We start from the raw sequence: 9,305 nt of genomic DNA, 5'->3' as shown, positions 1-9,305 counted from the left end.
AATTCCAGAACACTTGATTGTTGTCATAGGAAGCCTGTACTTACACCAAAAGGCGGCTTGAACAGTACAGGGGATGGTGCATGGGGTACAATCAGGAAAGTTGTGCATCGGAGTTGCATCCTTTCAGCATATTTAGTCAATCTGTATATCGATAAAATAATCTAAGGGACTAGACCACGTGAAGATTAAGGTTGGAAGAAGAATTATTAACAACCTCCGGTATGCAGACAGCACAACCTTGCTTGCTTATTGCAAGCAAAGAGGGCTTGAAGCACCTACTGATAAAGATCAAACATTCTCACAACCTGAGAAACTCCCTTGCCGAGGTGGATTGATAACAGTGGCTGCAAACATGGGCTCAACTGTAACACCAATTATAAGAATGATGCCCAGCTGGGCAGTGTTTCATTCTGTTGTACAAAGAGGTCACTATGAGTCAGAACCCCTTGGATGTCACCTAACCCACACAGGGTGTAATATTTTGGGTTGAATTGCGTCCCTCAAAAATATGTGTCAACCTGGCTGCGCCAGGATTCTCAGTAGTTTAGCAGTTTTGTCAAGTTAGGTAATGGTGTAATTTGGTAGTTGCATAATGAATAATCATCCCAGCGATGTGATCAGAGGTGAGTGGTCAACATGTTCTGAGGAGATTAGGACAGAATCGAACACCTTACTTGGGTCACAGCCTTGGGTCTGCTATAAGGGGAGCTTCCCTGAGCTGTGGCCAGCACCGTCTTTTATGTTACAAGAGATGAAAGGGGAGAGACGAGAGCAGAAAGGGAGGAGTCTTGGTACCAACAAGGAAAGAAGAGCTGGACGCTGAGCATGTCTCAGGGCCTTTGGTTCCTGCAGCGAGAACCAGTGCTCGGTACCAAGTTCCAAGGTACAGTAGGCTCAAAAAATTTGAAAGAAGACAAGAGCCTCCCCCCCAAAACCCACTGAGAGATAAAGCCGTCCCCTAGAAGTGCACCTGAATTCAGACTTCTAGCTTTCCAAACTAACAGAATGCATTTATTTGTTATTTCTGCTATAGCAGTGCTAGTTAACAGGGTCACTTCAGAAAAAGAATGAGTTCGATTATACCGTTATTAAGAGAGGGGTAAAAATAGTGGCCATCCTCCAATGTTCCATTGATGTGACAGCAGGCATATTTATAGCCTTGGATTGTCTTCGACCCTTTTCCAACACCACTGTCTCCTAAGCAGGCGCATGCATGATGGGTAGCAAAATGCACTAGATGTTGATTTCTGCTCAGTTCTGACTCGAATGCTCTTTAAAGTCCGTTTTCAGACTACATTGCTTATCAAGGAGTGAGAAAGGGGCTGGTCATCTTCGTGACCTGCATCGGTGAGTCTGAATTTGCCTCAGTCTCTTGTGTCCAAGTCGGTGAAGGCAGAAGACATAAAAGCAGCAGAAACGAGTTTGAAGCCAAAGCATTTGCTTCATATAGACACCAGGAAAGTGTGATCACAACTAAAAGTTAACCAATGTTTTTCAGGTTCCAGAAGCACATCTGTCTCTTTTCCCATAAGATGTTTCTACCTCCAATTTAATTTTGCCTTCAACTTCTTTCTTCTGCTGCTTCTAAAGTGGTGTTTTTCTTTCATGGCTATTTTCCTGAAACTTCCAACTTCTCATGTAGTTTTAAATGATTAAAAAAATTTTTTTTTTACTTCTTACCCCTTTTTTAATGAGGTCAGTAGTCTGTTCTTCATTTTCTTGGTCTTTAAAAGTTTAACAGAAAGAGGACTAGGGCAGCCAGGCTAATATTGAAATATGCCAAATTTTAGAAGGGAAAAAGTAAATTTAGCTCCGGGACCACAAAACAATTGGAAATTTTAAAAAAAGAAGAGGAAGAACATTCTGAAACGTGTGTAATAGGAGACCGAAGACAGGGAAAGTATTTTATTTGGCTCTCCTTGATAGTATAAAGCTTGTTACAATTTTTCCTACATAGTGAATGTGTTAGAATGTGGACATTTCACAATATTTCCAAAGTTCCTGTTTTCCGACGGTTAAATCCTTTGAAAAGACTGCGGTAACAGTATTGAAGAATTTATTAGAGAAACTACTGTGCACTCTTGCCTTATTACGCAGTTAATCCCGATCTGTGTTTAGAGAGTGGTGCCGGCTTTGAAGGCATGAGCACAAATATTTGTTATATCCTGTGCAGTATAGTTTTGGTGATTGAAAATTCATTTTGGAAAATATCATTGAAGTTACAGTATGAGCAAATCTCTGCAACCTTCAAGTAGATAAATAGAAGTTTAACAAGAAAAGTGATGAGGGATTCTCATTATTCCAAATGAAGGAAAGGTATGTCAGGTGATAGAATTGGAGGCTTTCTGCATTTAAATGGCCAGACAGTGCTCTTTAGAAATACAGAGATAGATGATAGATAGACAGATAGTCAACAAGTCGACTCTAACTTTTAGTGGGCTTATGCATACCTCATTCTCAAGACTGCTGACATGGTTGAGTCCTCCTTGTGGCAATTGGGCCACTCCACCTCGCCAGAGTCTTCCTCACCCTTGCCAGCCCTCTGTCGCTCCAAACACCATGTCCTCCTCCAGAGAATGATACTCTTGATTGCTGTGTCCAAAAATAAATGTATCAAACAAAACAAAAGCACCAACCAACCAACATTCTGCCGTGATCTGTCAGGCAGTTGTTATTGGCTAATTTTTGGAAGTAGATTTTTGGGCCTTTCTTCACAGTCCCTTTTCGACCGAAAGCTTGGCTGAAATCTGTTCTCACGGGGAACTGGCTGGGTTTTGAACTATTAGGAGGCTTGACTGCCAGCATCACAGTAACACATTAACCACGATCATTTGACTAACAGAACAGACAGGTGGTGGTGTTAAAAATTAGAATGTCTAAAATCAATTGTGGTCAGAATTATGCAACCCTTTTTAATATGATTGAACTATTAACTCTATGTCATGTGATCTATGTGTCAGTGAAACTTTAAAAAACGAAACAAACAAAAAAGATTGTCAAAATCCCGTCTAAGTAAAGGCTTCAACCTCAGTTCAAAACTTGGACATAAGATATCTTGAGGAAATGCGTCCCTGGGCCTGGGGCTTAGTACCGAGGTCCACTGGCACAGCAGAGTCCACAGAGAGAGCGCTCTGGATCCTACTGTGATGATGTATCAGTTGAGGTCTCACAAATTTATGAACAGCCGTCTAAGGTGCAATTATTGGTTTCTCCTTATCCAGAGAAAAGAAGAGAGATGAAAAACAAAGAGACATACAAATAGTAAGCCCAGTGGACCACACTAATCATCAGGTTCTATGAACTTGACACCAGATAAGCTTGTTGACGCCCGGCTACCACTGCCAATTGCCCTGAAACAGAGAGCATTAAAGGGTACTGGATAGAACATGAGCCAAATGTGGAGCAGAAAGAAAACCCATAAAAGAGAGCAGGCTTACTGATTGGATCGAGATGCTGAAAACTATGATCCTTACACACCCTTCAGGTCTGGAAATGGACTCCTTCCCTGGCCTCTGTTTTCAGCCAATCAAAAGAGAGGTCAATAAGGGGAACAACAACACTGGGCAGGTGCACACACCATGGCATAATGAACCATTTGAGATAAAAGGGACAGCATTTACCCCAGAAGGAAATTCAGAAAGGTGAGGAAAGAAGGAGGCATGGAAACAGGAAACCTCAGAGAGGAAGTGAGGCAAATGCGGTACATTAAGAAGATCGCTATGAATGAGATGTACCACATGTGCACACATTGTTGCAACTGATATCTGCTCTCTAAACCTGGGCTCAAATCACAATAAAAAATGGAAACAAAGCAACAATAACCAAATTGGACAAGCCTGTGTAACCAGTCCTTCTGATGAGATGGCCCTGCTTTTCATGGTTCACCTTTCAAGGTGCATAGTTTTGTTTGTTAGAAATGAGCAGCATCAAACCAGGTATTGTTAATGTATTTTTTAAAACTGTAGGGTTTTAGAGTTTCGGATCTGTTTGCCCTGAGACTTATCCCTGGCCTTTCCTTCCCGGGTGTTGTTTCCTAGCGATCTGTGCAGGGCCTGCTTCCCTAGCATGGGGACCATGGACAGGGAGGTGGAGATCTAAAGGATGGGAGAAGCCGAGGTATTCCTCATCCTCCCCTTCTCTGACTTCACCAGGGGCGAAGAGGGGAACCACCAGCCCAAGGCTGAATTCTGTGAGGCGGAAGTCAGACATGCCCTCATCCTCCAAACCTCTTTACCTGGTCACGACACCAGTGACCCTCCACTGTGCTGTGCAGTGACTATTCCGATCCCATGGACCATGATCAGGATTATGGGATTTATTGGAGAAATTAAAATGTCAGTAATTAGGGCCCTTCTAAGCAGAATTCCTTATGTGATATATTGTCACTTTGGTCTCCATGCTTGTGGCAATCAGCCCAGCTGGGAGGGAGTTCATTGCTATCCTAGTGGACAAGGTTACAATAGGATTAAGCCCTGAAAGAGAGGAAGGCCCTCAATGAGATAGACTGGCACAGTGGCTGCAACAATGGGCTCAAGCGTAGAACAATTGTGAGGGTGGTGTGAGACTGGGCAGAGATTTGTTCTGTTGTGCATTGGGTTATTATGGGCTGAAACCACTACTAGCCCTGACTTTAAGCCCCATCTTTGTTTCCTTGGGGGTATGTATGGTCTGTTAAAATGATAAAATATATACCTCCAACAAAGCCATTCCTCTGTGTATAAGAGCCATCTTGGTCACAGAAAGAAAGCCTAGGACCATCACAAGAGCATCCTTGACAGCTCTGTCTGAAGTAGTGGAGGCTGAGACTGTAGGCACCAGAAACTGGCACGGAGACTGTGCGACAGAGCAAAGCCCAGGCTAAAACCAGAGAACAAGACAGGGAAAGCATGAATCTGAACAGAAGAGCAGCACTGAGACTGATGGACTGTGAAACAGAGTGACAGGCATGCTTCCTGGTCCAGGGAGACAGAACTCAAGAGACCACAGGGCCAAGAGGCTAAGGACCAGAGAAAGACTTGGCTACTGAGTGAGGAGCGATGTTGCCGGGGACCAGTGACGGCATCCTTGCTGTTTCGTGGTCTTGACTGGTGATAACCTAATAACTTTCCGAGTAAGCCCCCTTAATCATGAAGACTGGCTGGCGAGTTCCCCGTGGCCACTGCACTGAATGATCAAACCCAGCATCGAGGTAGAGTGCCGCAGGAGGAACCGCTGGTGCTAAAGTAGCAAAGATGGGCTTGAAGGCAGGTGTGCCCCTTGCCTGTGGCAGTAGGGAAGCAAGAGGAGGTCAGATATGCACTCTTCTCCATGCCATCCACACACAATTCAGGATGTGAAATATTAAGAATACAGTTCTTTTGCCCAAAGTGCCTGCACTCACCTGTGTTGGTAGGCAGACCTCTCTCTGGTGCTTGGCCTCTCAGCCTTTCAACTGCTTGGGAAAGTGTTTTAAGGCTGCTTCCGTGCTGGCAAGTATGACAAAGGCATGCCACTCTGCAAGCCAACTTCCTGGCCAAAGGCATTCAGCTTTATGCTTTCTGAGGGCTGGAAAACCCAACTCTGACTCATGCTCGACACACCTCTGCCTCTCCTGCCAGCCCATGGCTGTGCAGGGACCTCGGAGTCTAAAAACCGTGCGCTGCCTGTGACTTCTTTCTGGATGGTTGCGAGAGTTCTGATACTTCCTTCAGAAATGACATTCAGAGAAATGACAAAATTGACCAACGTCTGCATTAGAGGCTCCTACGCCTCATGCGCACGCTGCCACCAGTCATCTGGTGGGAGTTATGAAGTCTTTGGCTAGAAAGGGCCGTACCAAGCATCTCAGTTATACTGCAGTTGAATATTCAGAGCGGTTTCAGATTTTCTGCTTGGACCTTGACTTGGCATCTCCCATTGGGAATCATTATGGGATGGTATATATGGGAAACGGAATTATTTCCTGTGTTTCCGTTGCTGGGTATTCTCTTTTTATATGTGTTATTTAAATATATCCCCAAAAGTTCAATCATTGGCAAAGCAGAATGAAATATAAAATATATTTCTTAAAGTTTTTCTACAAGTATAATATTAAAATTATAAGCTCAGTGATACTGTGCAATATGATATAATTTCAGTGTACATTAGTTAGCAGCAGAATAATATTTAGCTAAACTTGAGACATAAATTTCATGTTAATAACAAGGGTGGCATATAACACCTGTCAAGGCTTAACGTATATCACACATCTCTGAAACCCACTCATTCACCAGCTTTGTCGCCAATGGGCTCTGCCTCCTCAGATCTTAAAAATAAGAGAGAGAGAGAGAAAGGCTGTGTGTGTGTGTGAAACTTTTATGTATTACTAATTTGAAATAGTATCATGTATGTCTTTAAGATGAGATTTTGAAATATAAGTTGTTTATATATATTTTTTCTCTGTGTGTATTGTTTTCTGTTCTTCCATCTCTTCCTCCTCCTACCCCTTTAGATAGATCTTTGGCTTGCTAGGTGGTCATTGTCCAAAGAAGAGGCAAATAAAAGAAATAAAAGAGCAAAAACAACTGACTCTTTATTACCCTGTGTTTTTAAGATCCAAAATTCTTTTTTTTTTAACAATTTGTTAGGGGCTCATACAACTCTTATCACAGTCCATACATATACATACATCAATTGTATAAAGCACATCTGTACATTCTTTGCCCTAATCATTTTTTTCCTCCTCTTTTCTTAGATCCAAAATTCTTAAGGGAAAAGGGCTTCTTAATATCTCAATGAAACATCAAGAGAGAGAGAAAAAAAAAGGAGAGATGGAAACAGAGACTGATCAGGGTTTCCTGAGGGAGGAAGAAGGAACTGGGCCCTGATGTTGAGGATGTTGCCCTAAGTGAAAGGTCCAAGGCTGACTTGGCAAAGGAGTCCCATGAAGTCTTTGCTTTAGCTCCCAGGTGTCATGGATGAATCAGCCCACAAACACTAACCAGACCCACAGTCATCGGTACCAGGGATTGCACTAGTTCTCCCTTCCACTGACCAATCAGCTCCCCATGTGATGACAGTGCTTGAGTTACAGTACTTGTAACTTCAGGACTTGAAGTGAGCCACCAAGAAGTCTGAATATCTCTATCTCTTCCCCCAATCCCCATGCACACCCGAGTGTCCCCATTCCGTCTGAACTTGAATGTGAAGATAAAAACTCAAGTTCCTATGGTAATTTGGCAACCACACGGCAAGAGTCTGCTGGGAAACAAAGCCAAAATCGATCAGAGAGAAAGAGAAGGAGAAATTGAGGGTCGAGACATCTGAGTCTGGATGAAGTCCTTCCAAGAATTAGAATTCCCTTGTATTCTTGTTAGCTAAGATGATTAGGTCCATTACCTTTAGGTGAAAGTCAGTTTAGATTGCATTTTTTAATGACTTGCATTAGAAAAAAAAAATCACTGCTCTCAAGTCAATGCTGAGTCCTAGCAACCCTGTAGGATAGAGGAGAGCTCCTCTTTGGGTTCCTGAGGCTGTAAGTCTTTATGGGAGCAGGAAGCCTCATCTTTCTGCCAAAGAGAAGCTTGTGGTTTCAAACTGCTGACCTGTTCGCAATACCTGTTCAAGATCACAGTGCTTGGGCATAGTGAGTGCAGAAATTAACCTACTGAGCAAAATACATACTGATGATGTCAACTTATTGTGCTACTTCTGGCAGGAAGAGGAGAGTGGATTTAATAGTATCACCCAGGAAATGAGATGTCACAATGAAATGGGTGTGTTCACTTTGGGTTCAACTTGCAGAACACTGAGAGTGTTCTTGCCAGAGACACTTGACACCTCTCAAGGTGGCAACGAAGAAGGACTCAGCTCTCCATTTCAGAGGAAGAAGCCACTGAAACCCGTGTGCAGAGCTTCGAAGCATTGTCAGATACTGAGCGCTTAAACAAAGGAAGCAGAGCACTGGTGAAGGTACTGCTAGCAGCTGAGCCCCAACAGATCCAAGGGCACTTGAAATGTGACTGCAGAGGAGCTGATTTCCTGGAGGGGAGTCAGCCATGGTGACCCGTGAGTCCGATAAAGCCTGTGGGAGCGGAGTCTTCGGGACCTTCGTTTGCTGCTGGATCACGACTCAAGATAAAGAGAACCCGCTGCAAAAGTCTTCTAATGGTTGAAATTTAGACTGTGTGAAGTCCGAATTAAGGAAAATTGGAAGTGGTCAAAAGTGAAATGGAACATAGGAAAATCCTAGGCATTAATTAGCCTAAATGTCCTGGCATTGGCTATTTTGAATCAGAAAACCATATGATTTACTACGCTGGGAATAACACAATCAAGAGGAATGGTGTGACATTCGTGGTCAGAAAGGATCTTGCTAAATCCACCGTGAAGTACAATGCTCTCTGTGACCAGATGATAGCTATCCACCTTTATGGAAATCCAATCAATACAACTATAATTCAACTTTATGCACCAACTACAAAAGCTAGTGATGAGGAAACTGAAGAATTTTACCAGTGACTTCAGTTGGAAATTGATCAAACATGCAATCATAATAGTTATCAGTGATAGTTATTAGTGATTGGAATGCAAATGTTGGAAACAAAGAGTTGGAAAACATGGACTTGGTGATAGACGTGAACCTGGAGTTCCCATGAGTTCCCTAGATGGAATACACAGAAATCAAATTGACCACATCTGTGGGAAGACACAATGGAGAAGCTCAATATCAGCAGCTAAAACCCCATGAAACAGACCATCAATCGCTCAAATGTAAGTTCAAGATAAAGCTGAAGAAAACGAAAGCAAGTCCATGAGAGCCCAAATAGGACCCCGAGGCTCTCCCACGTGAACTTCAAGAGCATCTCAAGAAGAGCTGGCCCACTGAACAGCGATGGCAGAAGACCCGTGAGCTGAAATAAACTCAGCGGGAGTGAATTTGGCTGGGGCTATCCTAACACAAAAGGTCTGGTGGCACACTGGGGTAAGCATGAAAAGGACACACCAGCCCCTTGAGAGGAGAAAGATGTGGTGGCAGTCTGCTTCTTCCAGAAGGATATCCAATCTCAGAAACTCTATTTGAGTCAGAAACAACTGATAGCAATGGGATTGATTTTTTTTTCTAAATCATAGTAGAAAGGATGTGTGGTAGAGCAGGAGGTAAGCACTTTTGGCAGCTAAAAGTCACCAGCGGCTCCATGGGAGAGAGCTATGACTGTTTACTCCTATAAGGATTGCCAGTCTTGGAAACCATATGCCACAGTTCTCTCTCCTACGGGTCACTTGGCGTCAGACTTGACTTGAGGTCTGTGAATACAGAATTTTATCATAATAGAGAATTCTATGAT

This window comes from Tenrec ecaudatus, chromosome 13, assembly GCF_050624435.1.
Source record: "Tenrec ecaudatus isolate mTenEca1 chromosome 13, mTenEca1.hap1, whole genome shotgun sequence".
Taxonomy (NCBI): domain Eukaryota; kingdom Metazoa; phylum Chordata; class Mammalia; order Afrosoricida; family Tenrecidae; genus Tenrec; species Tenrec ecaudatus.
The sequence above is the reverse complement of the archived record's forward strand: the minus strand, read 5'-3'. Positions refer to the sequence as shown.